The sequence below is a fragment of the Brassica oleracea genome, chromosome C3, assembly GCF_000695525.1.
Source record: "Brassica oleracea var. oleracea cultivar TO1000 chromosome C3, BOL, whole genome shotgun sequence".
NCBI classification, from domain to species: Eukaryota; Viridiplantae; Streptophyta; class Magnoliopsida; order Brassicales; family Brassicaceae; genus Brassica; species Brassica oleracea.
Genome location: NC_027750.1, coordinates 58,297,558 through 58,318,370, shown reverse-complemented (window position 1 = coordinate 58,318,370; position 20,813 = coordinate 58,297,558).

The window sequence follows — 20,813 nt, the reverse complement described above, 5'->3', positions numbered from 1 at the left end:
GTTTCCCAATATCACTGCATATAACAACAATCTTTTCTCCTTCATGTCACACACAATATCAACGAGTACACAATATTTACACTCTAGAAAGAAAGAAAAATCAAGAATGGTTAGATTTTTCATCTGTTCATACTGGTTAGCTGTTAATAAATTAGATGAGAAGAACCAATGAGACAGTAAAAACAGAGCTCTTTGACCTCTTGGAGCAGACCTGAAACTGTGCAAGGAGTGAGACAAGTGATGTTTCAGATTAGAAAGCATTGAGACAAAAGCAAGTCAGAGTTTGTCAGGGGGTTTATTGCGACAATGCTTCCTCCTCTTTCTTCATGGTCTCCAGCTGTCTTTTCGCATACTTTGCGATGAGAATCGTTGTAGCTACAGTTCCAAAAAAGCCCCGAGAATGCTGAGAACAATCTGTGTAACCGAGAGGCCGTGTTCATCTGCAGAAGATGCTTCTGCTAATAAAGTCTTTACAAGGTTCCCTCTGCAATACATAAACCAGAGATCTCACTAATCAGCGACATGACAAGATCCAACAGTGAAAAAGGAGCTTAACTGAAGAGCTTCTAGAAGCTAAATACTAGACACAGGCTTAAACTGTCGTAACAAAATGTTTTGGAATTCGAAAAGAAGATAGAAACCTGACTTACGTATAGATTAGCAACAAATATCTCAGGCACCATGCCAAAGAGGGAGCCTGTGATGTAAGCACCGTACTTAACACGAGTTGCAAGTTGCAACAGCCAACAGAACAGTAGTTTATAACTTTATAAACCTACTTTTATAACTTTCAAGAACTATGAAATAATTCAAACGGAAGTAAGGAAACAGCTTCAATAGGGTTGATACGTACTTGGGTTTTGTGGCGGAAGAGATGACCAATGAAGTAAGGAAGTGAGCTGCAGCATAAACCCATCAAAGTTATTATGATCGAGGATCAATCCAACTAGGAAGTGTAGGTGATAAGAGTAGATGGAATCAAAACCGACGTTATCCATGATCAATGGACCGACTCATATGTAACCAACAAAAGCCAATGCAGCCGAATAAAAGAGCCAAGCTTGACCCAGATCGAAGCACAGATACAAATATTTATAAAATAAATATACTATAATAATTATTTGTTATTTATTTTTAATTTTAAATTAATTTATAATTTGTATGCATAATTTATATTAATAATATTATATTACTTTAATTAGACATATGATTTTAGATATGTTATATCTAGTCGTTTTTGTTGTTTTATAGTCGATTTTGTTATCATTTGAGTTATTAGATTGTATCTATTTCTCTGAATTCAACTATAATATATATTTTTTAAATATATTAAAATTATGATTAATTTTTTTACTTGCATTTACGTTGGTTGTTGTCTTAGATATGTAAATATATTTGAGGAAGATTATGTATAATTTTAGATATATTTTGCTTAGAATGAATTATAAAATAAACTAAAGTGTCTGATTCCAAATTATGTAAATTAATATAAAAATAATATTCTACAGTCTCATGCATATATATAAATTTTACAAAAGAACTAAATTATAACAGTTGATTAATATTTTATTTTCATTCGTTAATATGTTTCGAGTCATCCTATAGTTTATATTTATAAAATAAATTATTATTATTATAAAATTATATATTCTTATTGTAGTTAAATTTATGATTTTAGGTATAAGTTGGATTACTCGAGTCACTCATGTTGTGAGTATATTGAGTTACATATATTCTTTCAAATTCAAACTGAAGTATAACTATTTTCTTATTATAATTAAGTAAAATCAAATTAAATTTATTTATCATTTAAATGTGCATGTAGTTTCATAGTATTTATCAAATTATATGTTGATTTAGAAAAAACAAATCAGAAGATAAAGCGATGATCACTATGAAGTTACATATATAAGTAACTAATACATTTTTAAAGCTTATGAACACATATCAATTATATACAATAATTAAAATAGTTTATAAATTTTAAATGATTTTATGCCTTAGATTTATTAAATGGTAAACTGAAATAAATAATCTTAAAATGAGACTCAAATTTTCTTTGATATTTTAATTATAGTCATATTAAGTTCCAGAAACATAAAAACATAAAATTTAAAAGCAAATTTAATATTATGAAAACAAATAATTTTAATAATGATAAAATATAATATATCTACCTCGTTAAAGTATATATTGTTGTGTTATTTTAAAATATTTTGTAATTATTTGATCAAAAGATATTTGTTGTTAATTCTTTTTATTTTTAATATCTCTTAAAAATAAGCAGTTTAAAAATTTTTTTTGTCTGATTATATTTTAAAAATCATATTAGATAAGTAAAATATAATTTATAGATTTTTTACTGTAATTGAAAGATATTATAGTCAACTAAATATATGAAAAATAAATAAAAAATTTCAATAATACTAATTATAAATATTTTTAATCAATTAAACATGTATCAGTTTATGTTACTTAATTATTTTATATAATCATCTAAGAAAACAAATAGATATATAAAAATTATTTTTATTACTTTGAAAATATATATTTTTGTATTGTTTAAAATTATGCTTTAAAAGAAATAATATTTCTTTTTCTAATATCAAGATTATGTGTGTGAATCTTCTTTTATGAAATCACATTATATGCAAAAATATATTTTCATCTAAGAAAATATAGATATAAATAAATATTTTATTACTTCAAAAATATATTTTATGTTATTTAAAAAATATTTTTTAAATGGAATATTTCTATTTTGTGAACTTTTCTTTTTAATGAAATAATATTATATATACATATATTTTCGTTTTTAACTTTGTTTTTAAACTTTATAAATGTTTCATTTTTATTATATATGTTATTTGGAAAAAAAGGAAACTAAATAAAAAATTCAATAATACTATTTAAATGCAATAATTTTAAGTCATTAAGGGTATCAGTGTAATCAACCATCGTGAGAGTTAACGTGAGCGCGACACATAAGAAGATGACTTCTTAAATAATATTATAGAGATATTTAGATTTTGGACATTAAAAATTATTGATTTTTTTGTGTTTTCATTTCTGCAATTTTATTAGTTTTATAGAGCATAATGTATCAAGATTTATAAGCAAAAGATTGTTAGAAGGTTCAAAGATGATCATGACTTATTACATTTGGAAGCAGATCTAGCAAATAAAAAGTGATTTTAGAAGGGGATTTCATGTTCTTGTCGTCGCAAAAGTTCTAATTGACAACACATAAAACTAATAAGAAACATCCACATTCCATGACAGAGTCGTGGTGGTAAAGAGAAGCAATTAGATTGTTAATGTGCTAGTAGCCAAATGATATTGCTTTTATGTTTCTAGTGATTGTGCTAAACATGCTTGAGCTCGTGTATATTGTATCTTTCGAATTATGTTTCTTGCAAGTTTAGACAAATGCATTGTCTATTATGTTACCACTCTTCTTCTGCAATCTTTGTAGTACTGAAATCATTATTTTTCCTCTTAAAGATGGATCGTTAATTCATCTCTGAGCAATAGAGGCTAACAAAGTAATTATAAACCATATGAAAAGTAACTATATTATTCTTCTAGCAGATGCATATATTTGATGATATTATTATTAGGATATCTTGCTTGTACAACAACATCCGCCGTTTTCACAAGTTTCCCATAATCCCACAAGACTAACATGAGTTTGACAGTAGTCTCTGCAAGAATCTCCACACGGCTGCTTTGGGAAGCATTTTTTAAAATCTTGATTTATTCCATAACCTATTTTAACAATAATTATTGTATCAATATCACAATCATAAAAAGATAAATAAAGTGTTCACTGTAAAAGAACAAGTATAATCGAATTGTAATAAGAAGCTAGTACCAAGAGTGCGGTCGGAGCAATGAACAGAGGACACAATGAAGAAGATGCTGAAAATAATTGCCACTAACATTTTCTTGGTGATAGCCATCTCTAATGAAGTTTTCTTCATCTTTTTCGTTTTACTAGAGAAGGTTCTATATATAAGAACACCTATATGTGTAAAAAGATATTTTGTGGTCAGAAATCTTTCAATTTAATTTTTAGATTATAACCAAAAAGAAAGAAAAAGATTATCTTTCCTAATTATGTTTCAATATTGGTGGGATAATATTTTATTCTTTTATCAATACTATTAAAAGAGAATGAGTCCTAAAAAATCTACTTATGAAAGTTGTTTGAATTCTTTCATCAGATTTATTTATTTTGGTCTTACTTGATTTATATGTCTGTAACAATATATTACTCAAGACCATATATTTACCCGATTTTTTCTTCTTTCTCTAACAATACGTTAGTATTAATTAATATTGATACCAAAGGGAGAAAGAATCAAATTATAGAAACTCGGCCTCATGTGCATTTATATACATGCAACCGTCTATTTATTGTTTATTGTTTATACTTCTTTATTAAAACGAACTGCATACTTAATTAGTACAATACTAAGGAAATTATAAAGTTTTGATCAATGGCATGTTGTGTAATTACTCTAGTTAACAAAGGGGTTTTAAATAGAATAGGTGAGGGAGCTTGTGGAGTTGCCACGTAAGAAATGACACACTTGTAATAAACACATGAACTAAAAGTTATTTATTTTTAATGCTCCTCAAATAATAATAAAGGGATACATAACTTTTTCATGATGGACCATCTAATAATACAATCATCCAACTAAAAACATGGTTCAAATATTATATTATTACTCTTTATTTTATGTAATACACTTCTTTTATAAATTAATTATATCTCTCATCATAGTGATTGTTAATCAATAATGTTCTACACTATATTTTATGCTCATGATCTACAATATTTTGACATCTATACTATTAAAAGGGAAATATTCTTAAAAAATCTACTTAACCAAAGTTGTTAGATCATTTCATTAGACTTAACTCTTTTTTTGGTCTTTCCTTATATTTTTCTAACTATATAAATAATTTACATAATTTAAATGAATTCATTTATTATTCTCGCATTATCTATTATACAATTACCCTAACAATAAATCCACATGAATATATGACAGATTATTCAAACATGTTTACACATGGCGTGATCATTACCACATATAGTTCCATTAATAGTATAAAATTTTAATGGTTTACTTATGTTTAATATATGTTGTAATGGAGAATTCTCTGGTGTATAACAATTTTTTCTTTCATTTTTACGTGAATTGGAAACTAAAATCCATAATGTCAACTATTCAACTATGAAACATTAATTTAATTGATTACATGCAATAAATTATTATGATTTGATCGTACATTCTTATATATGAACTAAATGATTAATCTTATCATAAAAAATATCAAATGGGTCTAAACGGGTTGAAGATTTAAATGAAATTGGTAAAAAAAGACTGGTTTAAATATAACATATTTATTTATTTTACAAATTCTAACAATGCATATGATACGTTTTATTGAATTTTCACAAATGTAAAATATCTTGCGTTTTAAATCGGGCAGTTTAGGTTGTTTGGAAAAAAAATATAAGATAAATAATTAACTATTAATTATTTGAATAAAAAAAATTCGAGTCATTAGTTTTTTTTTGCATAATTTGGTTTATAAATAGTATTTTTAGGATATTTGATTATTTAGAATTTAAATATAAAAAATATTTGTAGGTAGATAGTTTGTATTTTAAAAATTTAAGTATTCATTTGGTTTTCAATTCAGTTTCTATTTTTCGATTCCAAAGATATGTGATATGCTCGGTTTCTTATGAAATTCAGCTTAATTTTAGTTTTTTTTTTCAATCGGGTACGGTTCAGTACACTCAGGTAAATGTACCCAAACTTATACATTATATTATATATAAATTATATAAAAGTAATATATTTAATTTTAAAAATAAATCTGCGCTTTCTAAGCGCGGATCAAAGTATAGTATGGGTCAAAGTCTAGTAGACACTTAAACAAGTATATATAAAAATGAAACAAATATATTTAGATTTACTGCATTAATGATTTGATTTATTTGTTCAAGCATTAATGATTTGATTATTTGTTCAAATCTTCCCGTATTTAGTTGGTGATTCTCTAATTTTAAAAAATCCCATCTTACTGACTTCGTAGTGTTTGAGATCCATGATTATAACGGTCCGACTGGTGACGACTTCGCAGTGTTTGAGATCCATGATTATATGGGTCCGACTGGTGACCTTTCTGGAAACAAGAAGAACGAATAGGAAATGAACGTATAAGAATAAAATTGCAAGAATGAAACTGAAAGGTTGTTTTATCCCATATTTAACAAGAAATTAATTTGTTCTTTATTTCTCTACAAAAAATGAATGGTAAGAAATGAAAATGAAAAATTATTTCTTATGAAATGTGATTTTTTTAAGGAATGCTAGGAAATGGTAGTAGATATTCTATTAAAAAGAGAAGTACAATTTTTATCTAGCATAAAAAATTATATTAGGTCTATTTCATCAATTTGATTATTTACATTAATCTATTAAATATATTAAATTACTAGAAAATCTTAATAATTATAAAGATATAAATAATAAATCATTTTTACGTGTAATTTTAAATTTTATTTTTCGTAATAAAAAAATCAGTTGAGAAAAAATCTAACAATTTTTTTATTTAATTTATTAATTAATTTTGTAATTAGTCATGCTGATAAAAAAAAATTTGGTTATAGGGTTTTCTACAAAAAAAAACTCTCAGTGTGGTTGTCGTTTTGAAAATTAATTGATGTGACAGCCGTTTACTATTTAACAGAAATCAAAACTACGTCATTTTGATATTAAGCATTAAACTAAAAATGTTGCATCCGACGGGATTCAAACCTTGCACCTGACACAACTTAACAAACGAGCAAACCAACTCTCCTTCTCTTTTTGTTCTTGGTTTCAATTATCTTCAAGCATAACCAAAAGCTTTGGTAGAAATTACAAAAATAATCAATTTATGGAAGAATCTCCTAGACATTATTTGTAAAGTGATTTTGACACATGTTTTCTCTATAATTACTTTCACTAAATAAATATGACATGACATACTACAATTGATGACATGACTTATGATTAAATGTGACATGAACAATTATATTTTTAGTAAACTTTTTAGAATATGGTAGTAAATTATACATCACCATTAAAATATATCATTAAAGTAAATTATACATCATCATTAAATATGGTAGTAGATTTTCTATTAAAAAGAGAAGTAGAATTTTTATCTAGCATAAAAATTATATTAAGTCTATTTCATCAATTTGATGATTTACATTAATCTATTAATTGATGTGGCAGCCGATTACTATTTAACATAAATCAAAACTACGTCATTTTGATATTAAGCATTAAACTAAAAATGTTGCATCCGACGGGATTCAAACCTAGCACCTGACACAACTTAACAACCGAGCCAACCAACCCACCTACCAGACATATTTATTTAATATATGGGAAAATTATATGTTTACCACTTTCATACTACCACTTTTCATTTTTACCACCACTAAAGGGACATTTTCAAAAACGGCTATTTGCGTTTCGATTGAAACTGCACCATTTCCATTTTAAATTCGTTCTTAAACGAAAATAAGTCTTGTAGCATTCTTAAATCGCGAATTAGGGTTCTAAGAGTGGAGAATTGGTGCTTTCAACTCAACCTTCAAAATTTCAATTGATTATGTGATTCATGATGATTTAAGTCAATTTCTTCAGTTCTCTGCTCTATTTTAAGATAATTGAGCAAGAGAAGGGCCATGACGTTGAGGTAAGTAACCAGAGACCTTCTTTGATAATTTTTTTGTATCAATTGATAATTTGATAGATTGCTTGATTTTCTCATTGGTGAACGATTCCCTTACAGCTTTGACCTCTTTCTACACTGGTGGATATTGGAGCAGCAAAGACGAATATCATGGAGATGAAGTTCATGAAGGCGGTAGAAGAGCAGCTGATGGTTTTACTTTGCAGTCGGTTCTCGCACTTGTGGAATACATAGGCTACAAAGATAACATGAACCAAGTATCATGGTTTCCACCTAAAACTCCTGAGAAAAAAGAAGACATCCGACGATGAATGAGCAAAATGGTTCACTATTCAATGATGTTGTTTATCACAAGAGAAATGATCCTTATATGTGTAGGCATCGTAATATGTGAGGCTCGTTGAATGATGATGAGGATGAAGATGATAATAGGAGAGCGCTAATGAGAATCTCTTATATATTAAAAGAGAAGCACTGTTACTTAATGCTTTCACACTACATTTGACACGTGACAGCTTCACATCGATTTAAATTTGAGTATGCTGACGTGTCACCCTCACAATCATTTAACAATAAATGTGCTCACACACTAATTTTTTAACTCCACCGCAGATAATTTAAAGTGTTGACACTAATTTTTTTTAATCAGTTCATTTTTAGTTCTTGCATTTTTAATCTTTGTATTAGTGAACTGAAATTCACTTTGTACTACTACTAAATAATATCATTTTAAAAGAAAAAAATTCAAAATCATTAAAATTCACACCAACTAAAATGCTGGAATGAGAATGTTTTTAGAAACTGAAAGATTCGTATATTGTCGAAGTTAGCCATGGTTAAGGTTTATGTACACGAAGACAATAAATAATTGTGATTGGTTATTAAGGAAATTGAGGTAAAAAATGTCACACACAGAGTCAGATCTTTAGTTTAGCCAAATATTACTTTTTTTTACAAAATTTTCATATCAAACCAAGAATTGGAAACATAATCAAATTGCTACAAACAATCAGAAATCATAAAAGCTTTAAAAGAAGAAGAAAATTCATGAACCGATTGAAAAAGCAAAATTCAGGTGCCGACTGAAGAGATCATATTATTTTCCACTTAACTCTAACAATTTTCACTTGATTGTATCGTGTTTTTATTATATTTACCAATTATTTTTATAAGAAAATACGTTATTGGTTATAAACTACGCCAGTTTTGCAACATGTCCAACAACATTGACACGACGCCCAACCGTTTTTATTGGTATTCTTAAAGTATGATCCAATAATTATGTATGTGAACGAGCTTAGAATATTTATTTTACATTTATTTTATTTTGCTTTATATTATCCGAAGAAAGTAAGTCTGTGCAAAATATCTAGATCCGAAGAAACGAACTGAACTAGATTTGAAAGTAATACTAAACACAAACTAAAACTGATTTAAGTACTCAGATAGATCTAAAAGTTTAATATCCAGATAAGCAGATCTGAATCTGATCCAAACTAAAATATTTTGGATACCAAACATATCTAAATCACAATTATATACTTAAATATGTTAATTATTTTTATTTTTATATCTATTAGATATTCAAAAATATGAAAATATCTAAAAATTATCAACATAGTCACAAGTAAATATCTAAAAATAACAAAAATGTTCAAAATACTGAAAATATTTATTTTTTCTCCATCCAAATATTTAAATTGAACTAATTTTATGTAAATTTAAATATTTACTCTTACATTATTCAATTTTTTATGTTTTATATTATTTATTTTTGGATTTTTAGGATTTAAGTATATTTAATATTTTATTAAACTCGAATCCGAACCGAATCCGCAATGATTCAAACCAAATCCAAACCAAAATTTGTAAATATTTGAATACGATTTAAATTTCTAACTCTAAGAATCTGAAATCCGAATATATCAACTGAATCCGAACGTATATATGAATACACATCCCTAGAAAAAGCTATACGACAAATCTTTTAATACAACATACAATAAATAATCTAATAAATAATTTTACTCCGTGCACTACGCGGATTAGGGTAAATGACTCTTTTGGTAGTGATTCTGAGACTGAGGAGAGAGGTGGTGTGATAGAGCAAGATGATCCTTTGGGTGTTTGTGATAGTGAAGGTGATAATTCGGTAGTTGATGAAATCCCAAGCCTCATCAGCACTCCCAACATATATATATATATATATATATATATTCGTATACCTAATAAATGAATATGTCTGATAGGCGAGTTGGTGACTCCCTGGTTAAGTTGTGTCAGGTGCAAGGTTCGAATCATGTGGGATACAATATTTTTAGTTTACTGCTTAATATCAAAACGACGTAGTCTGCAGTTCTGTTAAACAGTAAACGGCTGTCACGGGTGGTTTATATTGCGGTTTGACTGGAACTTGGAGATTTAACCGGTGGATTTTCGAGTTTGTGGATTAAAACTGCAAAAAACCACATAGAGGATTATTTTTGCAAAACACTTAGTAATATAATATTATTATAAATCAAATTTAAATAAATTTTACTGTAAAACAAAAAAAAAATCTAAGTCACTTTTATAAATTTTATAATTATAATCTATATTATATTAAAATAGAAGTAATATATTAATTAAATATGAAATTATATTATATTGGTAAATTAATATATTTTAAAAAAACTACTTTCTTTTAAATAAATCAATAAAATATCAATTCACCGTTTAAAAGGATTAACATATCATTAAGCGTTTAAAATGATTAAAATTATGTAATATTTTATAAAAAAAATTGTTAATTAAAATATGTTAAACTTTTATAGCTACAAATTTATATTATCTATTTATTTATTTTGATACTAGTAAGAAATCAATTTTGACTATAACTTCAATGTTTATTTTTAGCTTTAAATAAAAACTTAAAATCTGTTGTGTGCAAACTGTACAGATTAAAAATATAGATATTTTGAAGGAGATTCTCTATTTTATTATTTCATATTATGATTTTTTTTTTGTATCGAACTCAAAATATATATTAATATGTAATAACAATTAATAACAAAGTAAAATGTATATAATAAATCATTATATAAAAATAATGTTGAATAAGAAACCTTAATCTAACTAGTAAGATTATAAAGTTACACAATATATAACACTACGATTTAAATCACATATTTAAAACATTCGCGATAATATCAAAGTTATATATTAAAACATTCACGATAATATCAAAGTTATACATTAAAAAACGAAAAGATAAAGTTATAATATAGTTCTTTTTTGGTTGTGTCTACAAGTAAAGTTTTGGAATTAAATTTAAGAGATAAAAATCCAGCAATCTTATTGATCAAATTGTCCGACCCTCCGAGCTGCAAAAGGATGTTAAATCTCTATCCTTCACAGTCACTATTTACATATGCATCGTATATCATTTGATCTTATGCCAATTATCAGGAAGAAATAAGAACAAAAAACGGTTCTAATTGATTATTTGATGTATTATGCTTGTTGAATTCTGGAAAATGGCCGATTAGTGCCTCAACTTATGACATATCGTTGCCTTTTAGATTCATGGTTGCAACCACCCTCTGAAGAAGAAGAAGAAGAAGAAGAAGAAGAAAAAGAAGAAGATAAATCTGACCTCTCTCTCAACCAATTCTAACAACGCTTTCCCAAACTGATCAATGTCTCGGTCTCTTACGTCCCACAGATTCGCCACAATGGCTGGAGGTTCCAGCTAAGAGATATGAGAGTGATATGCCTTGTGGAGTGTTTCATCACTACTGCATCCCATTAGAAAAGTTGCAGAACAGTTATCTAACTTCTCTATTTCAGGACTAGACATATACTGTGATCCTGCAGAAGGCATTCGGTACACCTCCTGTTTCGTTATTACTGGATTATTCTCCCTAGGAAGCATCTAATGAAAAACCAGAACACAATTGCAGGTGAGCAGGACTTAACATGACAGTTAAACAATGTAAAACATGTACATGAAAGTGATAAGGATATAACTGGCGAACCTGAACATCAGGATCTAACACAAGAATGATAAATTCTCTATTTTCATGACCGTATTGGATGCTGCTTCATATATCAGCTGTAAGGCCAACGCATGCCTACTTTCAGAAATATCAGACGCGGAAGAAGGAGTCTTAAAGCTATCTTCTTCATAAAGTTAGCCTCATCTACCTACGTAGCAACCATTTCTTAAAGAAAACTGCGCAACGCATGCTTCTCCTTTACAGTTTTCAATCCCACCTCCAAGAATAACTTTTAAGAGCATCTCATTTACTTTTTATTTTGCACTTGGACTTGAGATCTTTTACCAGCTTTTTTCTGTACAGAGTCTGGCAATTTGTAATTTGACAAGTCTCCAGGAAGCAAGCATCTCCAGGGAGCCAGCCAGGAAGTTTCTAGATTCCTAGAAGAAAAGAATAGTTAACAAAAAAAAAAACAGACTCATCTACAGGCAGAAGTGGTGTTATATTTTTCGAAGATGATTTCCCGTTTGCTACTGGTTCATCGATTGAGTAGGAGAACAATGAACATATATTTACTGCGCCAAGTTTGGCTACTCCAGTGGTAGATGTGGATTCGAATCAGCTGACAACGACGCCTCTGCCTTCATCAGTGACTTCTCTGCCTTACCATCTATAACAGATGAAACGCTATTGCCGATGGTAGAGGAAACAGAGTCTTCAGAAGAATCTTCAACACAAGAGTTTGATGGATTTTGAGATGACACACGATGATGACTTGAATGAAGGTGACGATATATTGAACCCAGACGATGGAGATGGACATGATCGGGACATGGAAGTACATGATACACCAGTCAAAGAAGAGTTACTTGGACGTGGCCACAGATATAAGATTAAGTCGATAGACTTAAAGATTTTGTTACAAATACAATACATGAGACATTTTGTTATCCGATTGAAGACTTCACCCCATGTGATCAGTTTTCTGAGAATAATAGGTGCTATCTCGCAGCAGTTGCCAATCAGGAGATTCCCCAGCATTATTCTCAAGCTGTTGAAGATCCATATTTTCGGGGAGCCATGAAACATGAAATAGTATCTCTTGAAGATAGTGGAACATGGACTGTTGAAGACTTGCCTCCAGAGAAAAAGGCTCTAGGTTTTTGATGAGTCTATTGTATCAGATATAGCAGATGGAACAATAGAACAATATAAAGCTAAAGTTTGGTAATCACCAAATAAAAGGAGAAGATTTTATTGAAACACACTACAAGAAAAAATGCTTTTATTAGCGGACAAAAAACGCTATCTAACGATATGATAGTGGTTTATGAAGCGCTGTATCATCGCCCGTCATAGTAGGTCAGACACATTAGATAGCGGTTTTTTACACTGCTATCTTATTGTTATATATTATAGCGCTTTTGTGTATGCAATTAAATATTTTTTTATAGCGTTTCTTTTTCGTTATTATTATCTTATTAAATAATTAAAAAAATTAAAAAAATTATATATTGAAATAGTAATTTATAAATTAAAATTGATTTATAATTAAAATTAATTTATTAATTAAAACTGTATTACAAAAAACGAAACCTAAAATTAAAAAGAAGCCTAAACCCAGATTAAAAAATAAACCTAAATCTAATCTTCTCAGCCGCATGTGTTGTCTTCTCCCATCCACCTCGCCGCATCCTCTTCTTCCTTTTGTGTCTTTGTCTTCTCTCTTTCTCCATCTCTCTTCTTCTTCTTGCTCGGCTTCACCTCCACCACCACCACTAGCTTCCTTTGCCATCTTAAGAATCAAATGAAAGTCTCAGAACAGAACACGTGATTCACTAATCAAACCTGAGAATACATCTTAAAAGAACAGTCCAAACTTCACCTGTGTAATCTTGACATTGGCTTTCCAAAAAAGAGGAATCATAACTGAGTATAAACAGATCTGAAAATCCTAAAAATCAATACCCGAAATTAAGCAAACACAGATGCTGAGAGAGAGTCACAACAATCGAACCTGCTTCGGGAGTTTTAAAACGTCACCGGACAAGAGGATGAGCACTGCGATGATGCGAGGGCTTTGCTTTGACAAAACTTCATCACCACCTCGAATTCTTCACGCCTCCTCTCTCCGCCGCCGTTTCAGAAATCACCCTCGCTACTAAGCACCACCATGCTCCCTCCGAGTTCGAGACCGATTACGACAGCGACGAACTCAGACCGGTGCCGTCGTCTCTTCTTCGATGGTGGTCCAACAACCAGTTGCTTCGCCCTCATTGGGTTCATCGTCGATGTTGTTGCTGAAGAAAGAAAAATGAAAAGTCGTATAGGAGAAGATAAGTGAGAAAGAGAAAAACTAAATTGTGGCCTTTGGATTACGTTGCATCAATGGCTAAGAACCGTGATCTTTGAGAAAAAAATTAACCAATGAGAGAGAAGGTTGGAGATAGACAAAAGAATAATTTCAGCCCTTAGATTAGAATCAATCAATGGTCATAAAAAGAAGCAATAAAATTGTTTTTAGATTTCTTTTTAATTGTTTTATAAATTGCCTAAATCAAAATATTAGATATTGTAATTTAGCATATGAAATATAAATTTTGATTAGATTTTTGTAGTTATATGATTTTCAAAAACTGCATAATGGGGTTCTTATAATTAGTTTGTGTAAAGTGTTTTGTATTATGATTTTAGGGTTACAAGTTTTGAAAATACAAGGGTTAGAGTTTCTATATAATGATTTGTGATTAAGATTTAGATTTTAAATTTATTAGATTACGAAAATTTTAGATTTGAAATTTATGTTTATTGGATGTATGGTTTATATATGTTTTATGTTAGGATTTAGGGTATAGAGTTTGATTGAGGAATTAAGGTTTGTGTGTTTGGAAGTTATATATTAAAATTAAAAAGAATAAATTTCAGAATATAAGTTTTTCAAGGTTTATACTTGGAGTTTAGGGTTTAAAAACTTGTTTAGGGTTTGGGATTAGATAAACCAAACATAGCGTTTTAATTATTTTGCTATTAAGCATTCGCTATCATAACGTTTCCAAATATACTACTCTATCATAGCGTTTCAAAATATACAAACGCTATCTAAAACTAACGGATATGTCAACCATAGCAGAAAGGCAAAAAAAATGCTATCCTTTGCTGCTATCAAAACCAATATTTCTTGTAGTGACATTTGCACCAGTTGCGAAAATTGACAACGATGCTTTCTTGACGTAGTGGCTGCCAGAGATTTGGAAGTGCATCAGATGGATGTGCATAATGCAGTTTTTCATGGTGACTTTGTGGAGGAGGTGTTTACGAAATTGCTACCTAGATTTCGTGTGGAGGACAAGAATAAAGTATGTCGATTACACAAATTTCTTTATGGTCTTAAGCAAACATCGAGATGCTGGTTTGCCAAGTTGACAAAAATACTAAAAGAGTATGGTTTTGTGTAATCAATATCTGACTACTCACTGTTCGTCTTTGAGTGTAAAGATATTCAGATTCATGTACTTATATTTATGTGGATGATTTAATCATCATGGGAATGGGAAGTTCTCCGCAGGTTATTGCAAACTTTAAGGTCTACTTGATTAAATGCTTTAAGATGAAAGACATAGGTCTTCTCAAGTATCTTTTAGGTATATAGAAGTAGCTCGTAATGCTTCAGGGATCTACTTATACCAACGGATGTTTTCTCAGGACATTATCATTGAAGCATGACTTCTTGGTGCAAAGCCTGCATCGTTTCTGATGGATAAGGATCACCAACTTGCGTTGGTTGAAGGTGCACGATTTCGGAACCGACTAGATATCGACGTTTAGTTGGAAGATTGAACTACTTGAGAGTAACGAGACATGAGTCTTCATATGAAATTCATACTCTTTCACAATTTATGCAAGCTCTGAAACAAGATCACTGGGATGCAGCCATCCGTGTGTACAATATCTGAAATGAAACCCATGATAGGGAATATTACTTAAGGCATGGCAGCCCGTGTCTTTCAGTGTCTGGTGTGATGCTGACTGAGGAGCATGTCCCATCATACGGATATCTTTAACGGCCTGATTTATTCAGCTAGGTGGGTCACCGGTTTCTTGAAAAACATTCAAACAAGACACAATCTCTCGCTCGTCGACGGAGGAAGAATACAAGGCAATGCCAGATGCAGTTCAAGAGCTGATTTGGTTGAAAAATCTACTGACTACATTTGGCGTCTGATAACATTTCAGCAATTCATATGGAAACTAATCTCATTTTTCATGAAAGGCCGAGGCATGTTGGAATTAATTATCATTTCATGAGAGGACCGTGAGAGGTTTTGTTACAACAAAACATGTTTCGAAAAAAGTTGCAACTTGTTGATATTTTGACAGACACTTGCTAAGAAGGAGTTTCCAGCATTTCTTGTCTGTCAAGTTGGAAGTTCGAAACATACACTCTCCAACTTGAGGGAAGATATTGAGATATGTACAGATCTACAATAGTTATGATTGGATATGATTGTATATTATGTGTATCTACGTTTTAGGATAGGAACCTTTGAATAAATATAAGATCTTGGACCTAAAAATTGATACAGAAAACACTTTCCATTTATTCTGTTTTTTTGATAAAACATTTCCAATTTTAGTAAATTAATGATTCTCTGACTTATCCACAAAAATGTAAATTCAGTATCAACATACATGTATAAATATATATATATATATATATATATATATATATATGTGTGTGTGTATAATTGATTAGTAGGCTAAAAGAAGAAGAGAAGAAAACAGAAAGACTGAAAAGTTTGGTGAACAAAGAAAAAAAAAAGGAAAATGGATACAGGTTTCTTAACCGCCGTCTTTGTCTTTGGGGGGCTCATCATCATCTTGGCTCTTTTAGCTTGCTTGTATTACGGCTCACGACTTATCAAACGGTTTGCGAGTGATGCATAACTACTTTTTTTTGTCAACGATGCATAACTATTATTCTATTACCAATTAATTATGTCATTTTTGTTATTTTTCAATCAAGTTTTGTTTCACCTAATGATATTGTTGTAACTCTATTATATTTGCATAATTAAATTATTGGTAAAGTCAAAGAACTTCCAAATCTACCACCTATTAAACGACACTACAGTTCATATTACGGAAACAGAGCTTTATATATATATATATTTTTTTTTTGTAACACAAACAGAGCTTTAGATATAAGAGAATATCAGAGCACCTATTCCACATGCCTACAGCAGTACTTTAGATACTTCTAATTTCTTGACATTAATCCTAGAAAATCAAGAAATATCAGTTGCACATTTTAATTACACATTCAAAAGATTTTCAAGCTTCATCAACTGTGTAAATTAAAACTAGAGACAAAGGGATAGGCTGTAACACAGTTACAACCAACATATTAGAAATGATCATAAAGGGTTTAGAATAATTAAACAAAACCTAAACATTCAAGATTCAAGAAAACTATTACCGCAGGTGGCAAGATTCATACAAGCACCAAACAGAGTAACAATAAAACAAAAAATAAAAAATACCTATTCATGAATGGATATATTATCAATCAGTTTCTAGAATCCTACATATACTAAATCACAAATAGTTAGTAATGATATGAAATAGTTCTCAAGAAATATTTCTGCTGCGTAAATGGTATTTTTTATAAGTATATATCACTTACTTTTTTCAAGGATTAAGAAGCAATAAGTTTCTGCAGTTTCACGAATGCTAGATCAATGACAGAAATATTGCCAAGACTCAGACACCAAGGGACAGAGACAATACATAATTTTCAACACTGTTATTGTAAAAACTCAAGTCAACGTATACAATTTATAGAATATTATACAGTAATCATTAGCCTACTATGCAAAGTTGTGAAGAAGTCATTTCATATGTTTACAATGATCACTATGGGTTAAGAGTGTAACTCAAAACACAAACATTCAAGATTTAAGGAAACTACTATCACATTCTGCAAGAGTATCTCACCTACGTTGATCTAGAAGTGACTTCATAAAAATAAGATACATTATATATAATACATACAAGCACCAAACTAATTTAGAATAATAACTTTTTCAAATCAACATACAGATTACTAATGCATTTTAGAATGATCACTTAGAGTAGGAGGAGCATAACTCAAAACATATACGTTCAAAAGTCAAGCACACTACTTACACAATCTACAGGAGTTTGGCCTGTTAATCTACAAGAGATTCTAAAATATACTCAATTCATAAAAGAGAGATCTTAAAATACATATAAAAGCACCAAACTAAAGAGATACTAACACCATTTAAAATTAAAACACAAAATAGAAACATTCATCAAGATTCAAACAATCTACAACAACAACATGATGGAATCTCTCACCTATGTTGATCTACCAGAGAATCCAAGATACATCGATTTCATAAAACCAGAGACCTTATAATACATACAAGCATTACAAATCAAAAACATTCAAGATTTAAAGAAACTACTACCATAGTTTTCAGGATCTCTCACCTACGTTGATCTACAAGAGACTCCGATACATCAATTTCATAAAAATAAAAGACCTTAACGTACATACAAGCACCAAATTAAAGAAAATTGAGATTAAACACTATGTGATATTCCTATATTCAAAAAGAATATACTTGCTCATCAATGTATATCTTAGCAGTCAGTTTCTTGAATCTCATGGATACTAAATCAATGAGAGAAACATTGTCAATATAGCTTAATTTTAAAATGAAACCTTTACGCCTATATCACTTAGTTTGTATTCATATGTAATAGTATCAATTTTGTAAGTGAAAAAGTGAAGAAAAGCATATACCTGGACAAATCCTTGGCGTCAATGAAGATATGAACAGTTTGTGAAACACATACCTACACAAATGTAACTAGTCTTCACTTCATATTGTCTCTCCTGCTTGTGATTTTCAAAGAAATCTGAGACAATCGAAATCTTCTCTGAGTCTTCTGAAGCACGTACAAAACCTGAGGAAATCATAAGTAATTATTGACGCAAAATGCCTCATAGTTACCTTGCGAGTTTTTACCCTGTAAGTGATAAAGTAAGGAATGTGTTACTTGCTTTATGGGATTGATTGCTTTTTCTTACCAACAAGTTAAAAACCTATCACATAGTCTTTGTCTAGGGGCTTTCTTAAGCTGCACATTGTGAGGTTAGGAATCAATTTTTGGTTCATAGTCTATGTCTTGAAACTTGGTTTAAGCTGTTGGTCGGTTTTACCATCCAAAAAGCCAAAACTGATTCAAGTTGTTGGTTTGTAGTCTATGTCTTAAGATTTTGTTTAAGTTGTTGGTTGTTTTTATCATCCAACAAGCCAAAAAACAATTTGGTTTATAGTGTCTTAGTTAAAGACTAGGTTTAAACCGTTGACTGTTTGTCCCAACCAACAAGCCAAAAAATGATGTGTAATCTTTTTCTAAATGCTTTTACAAAGGCTTGTGGTTAGTAAAGAGTCAGTTTTTGATTCATAGCCTTTGTTTTAAACTCTTTTCAGCCGCTGGTTGTTCTTTGTCTAATGATTTTTAAGCCTTTGTGGTTAATGTAAATAATTAGTTTCTGGTACATAGTCTCTGTCTCAAGACTTCTTTAAGCCGCTTGTAACGCTCCGACCGCCCATGGCTAATGGGCCGCCCACGCCCGCTCTCTCGTCCCGTGGGCCCCATCCCATTTCAACGATCGGTCCGTTAATTTTCCAAGGCTCGGAATCATTGTTTACTGACCCTGCAATCATCACATGACCTTTCCCCGTGCTTTGGTCTCACTCGCACGGTATCGCTAATCACTTCCCGATAGGTCACCCATCCTTCCACTACTCCAGCCCAAGCACACTTAACTCTGGAGTTCTAAACGGATGTGTGACGGAAAAGGTAAGTCGACTTTGGTGACATAGGTAGCCAAATCAATTTTCTTAAGCCTTTCCATATATCACAACTCGGGATGTTACAATTCACCCCCTCTCAAAGAACGCAACGTCCTCGTTGCACCCAAAGATAGGTCTCAAAACGCCTCTCGGGTCAGAACCGAGATGGCTAACCAGCTCTGATACCACTTGTAACGCTTCGACCGTCCACGGCTAATGGGCCGCCCACGCCCACTCTCTCGGCCCGTGGGTCCCATCCCGTTCCAACGATCGGTCCGTTAATTTTCCAAGGCTCGAAATCATTGTTTACTGACCCTGCAATCAACACATGACCTTTCCCCGTGCTTTGGCCTCACTCGCACGGTATCGCAAATAACTTCCCGATAGGTCACGCATCCTTCCACTACTCCAGCCCAAACACGCTTAACTCTGGAGTTCTAAACGTGTGTGACGGAAAAGGTAAGTCGACTTTGGTGACATAGGTAGCCAAATCAATTTTCTTAAGCCTTTTCATATATCACAACTCGGAATGTTACACCGCTGGTCATGGGTAGCAATACTGTCTAAGGATTTTTCATAAGCCGTACGTATTCACTGTCTTTAATTTGCCTGGAGACTCTTCACAAAGCCGTTGGGTGTAGTTGTCTAGACTTCAAAAGCCATGGGTAGCAATATTGTCTAAAATTTTCTCAAGCCGCCGCGTGTAATAAAGCCGTAGGTACTAAAAAGTAAAGAATCAGGTTTCGATCTGTCTCTGTCTGAACTTTTTATAAGCCGTGGGTACTTAATCTAACTTCTTATAAGTCGTCGGTTACTACTATCTGTTTTCAACTCATAGTCTCTGCCTTACGTTTTCTGTGCTTTAGTCGTTTTTTCATCCAACAAAAGTTATCCAAGCCGTGGGTACTTTTGTCTCTCTGTTAGGTTTTTTCCTTAAGCTCCCTGTTGAGTCTTTGATTGTATTTCCTTCCCATCACACAAGTCTACGACCGACTGTAGTCTATGTCTGAATATTTTTCTAAGTCGTGCAATGAAATACGGTAAAAAAAATTGATGTTTTGAAACCCCAAACACTAGTTCCTCGGTATTTCCTCGGAATATTTTCATTTTACCGGGCAAATATTTCGCGAAAATTGAAATTAGAATTCCGACGGATAATATCCGTCGG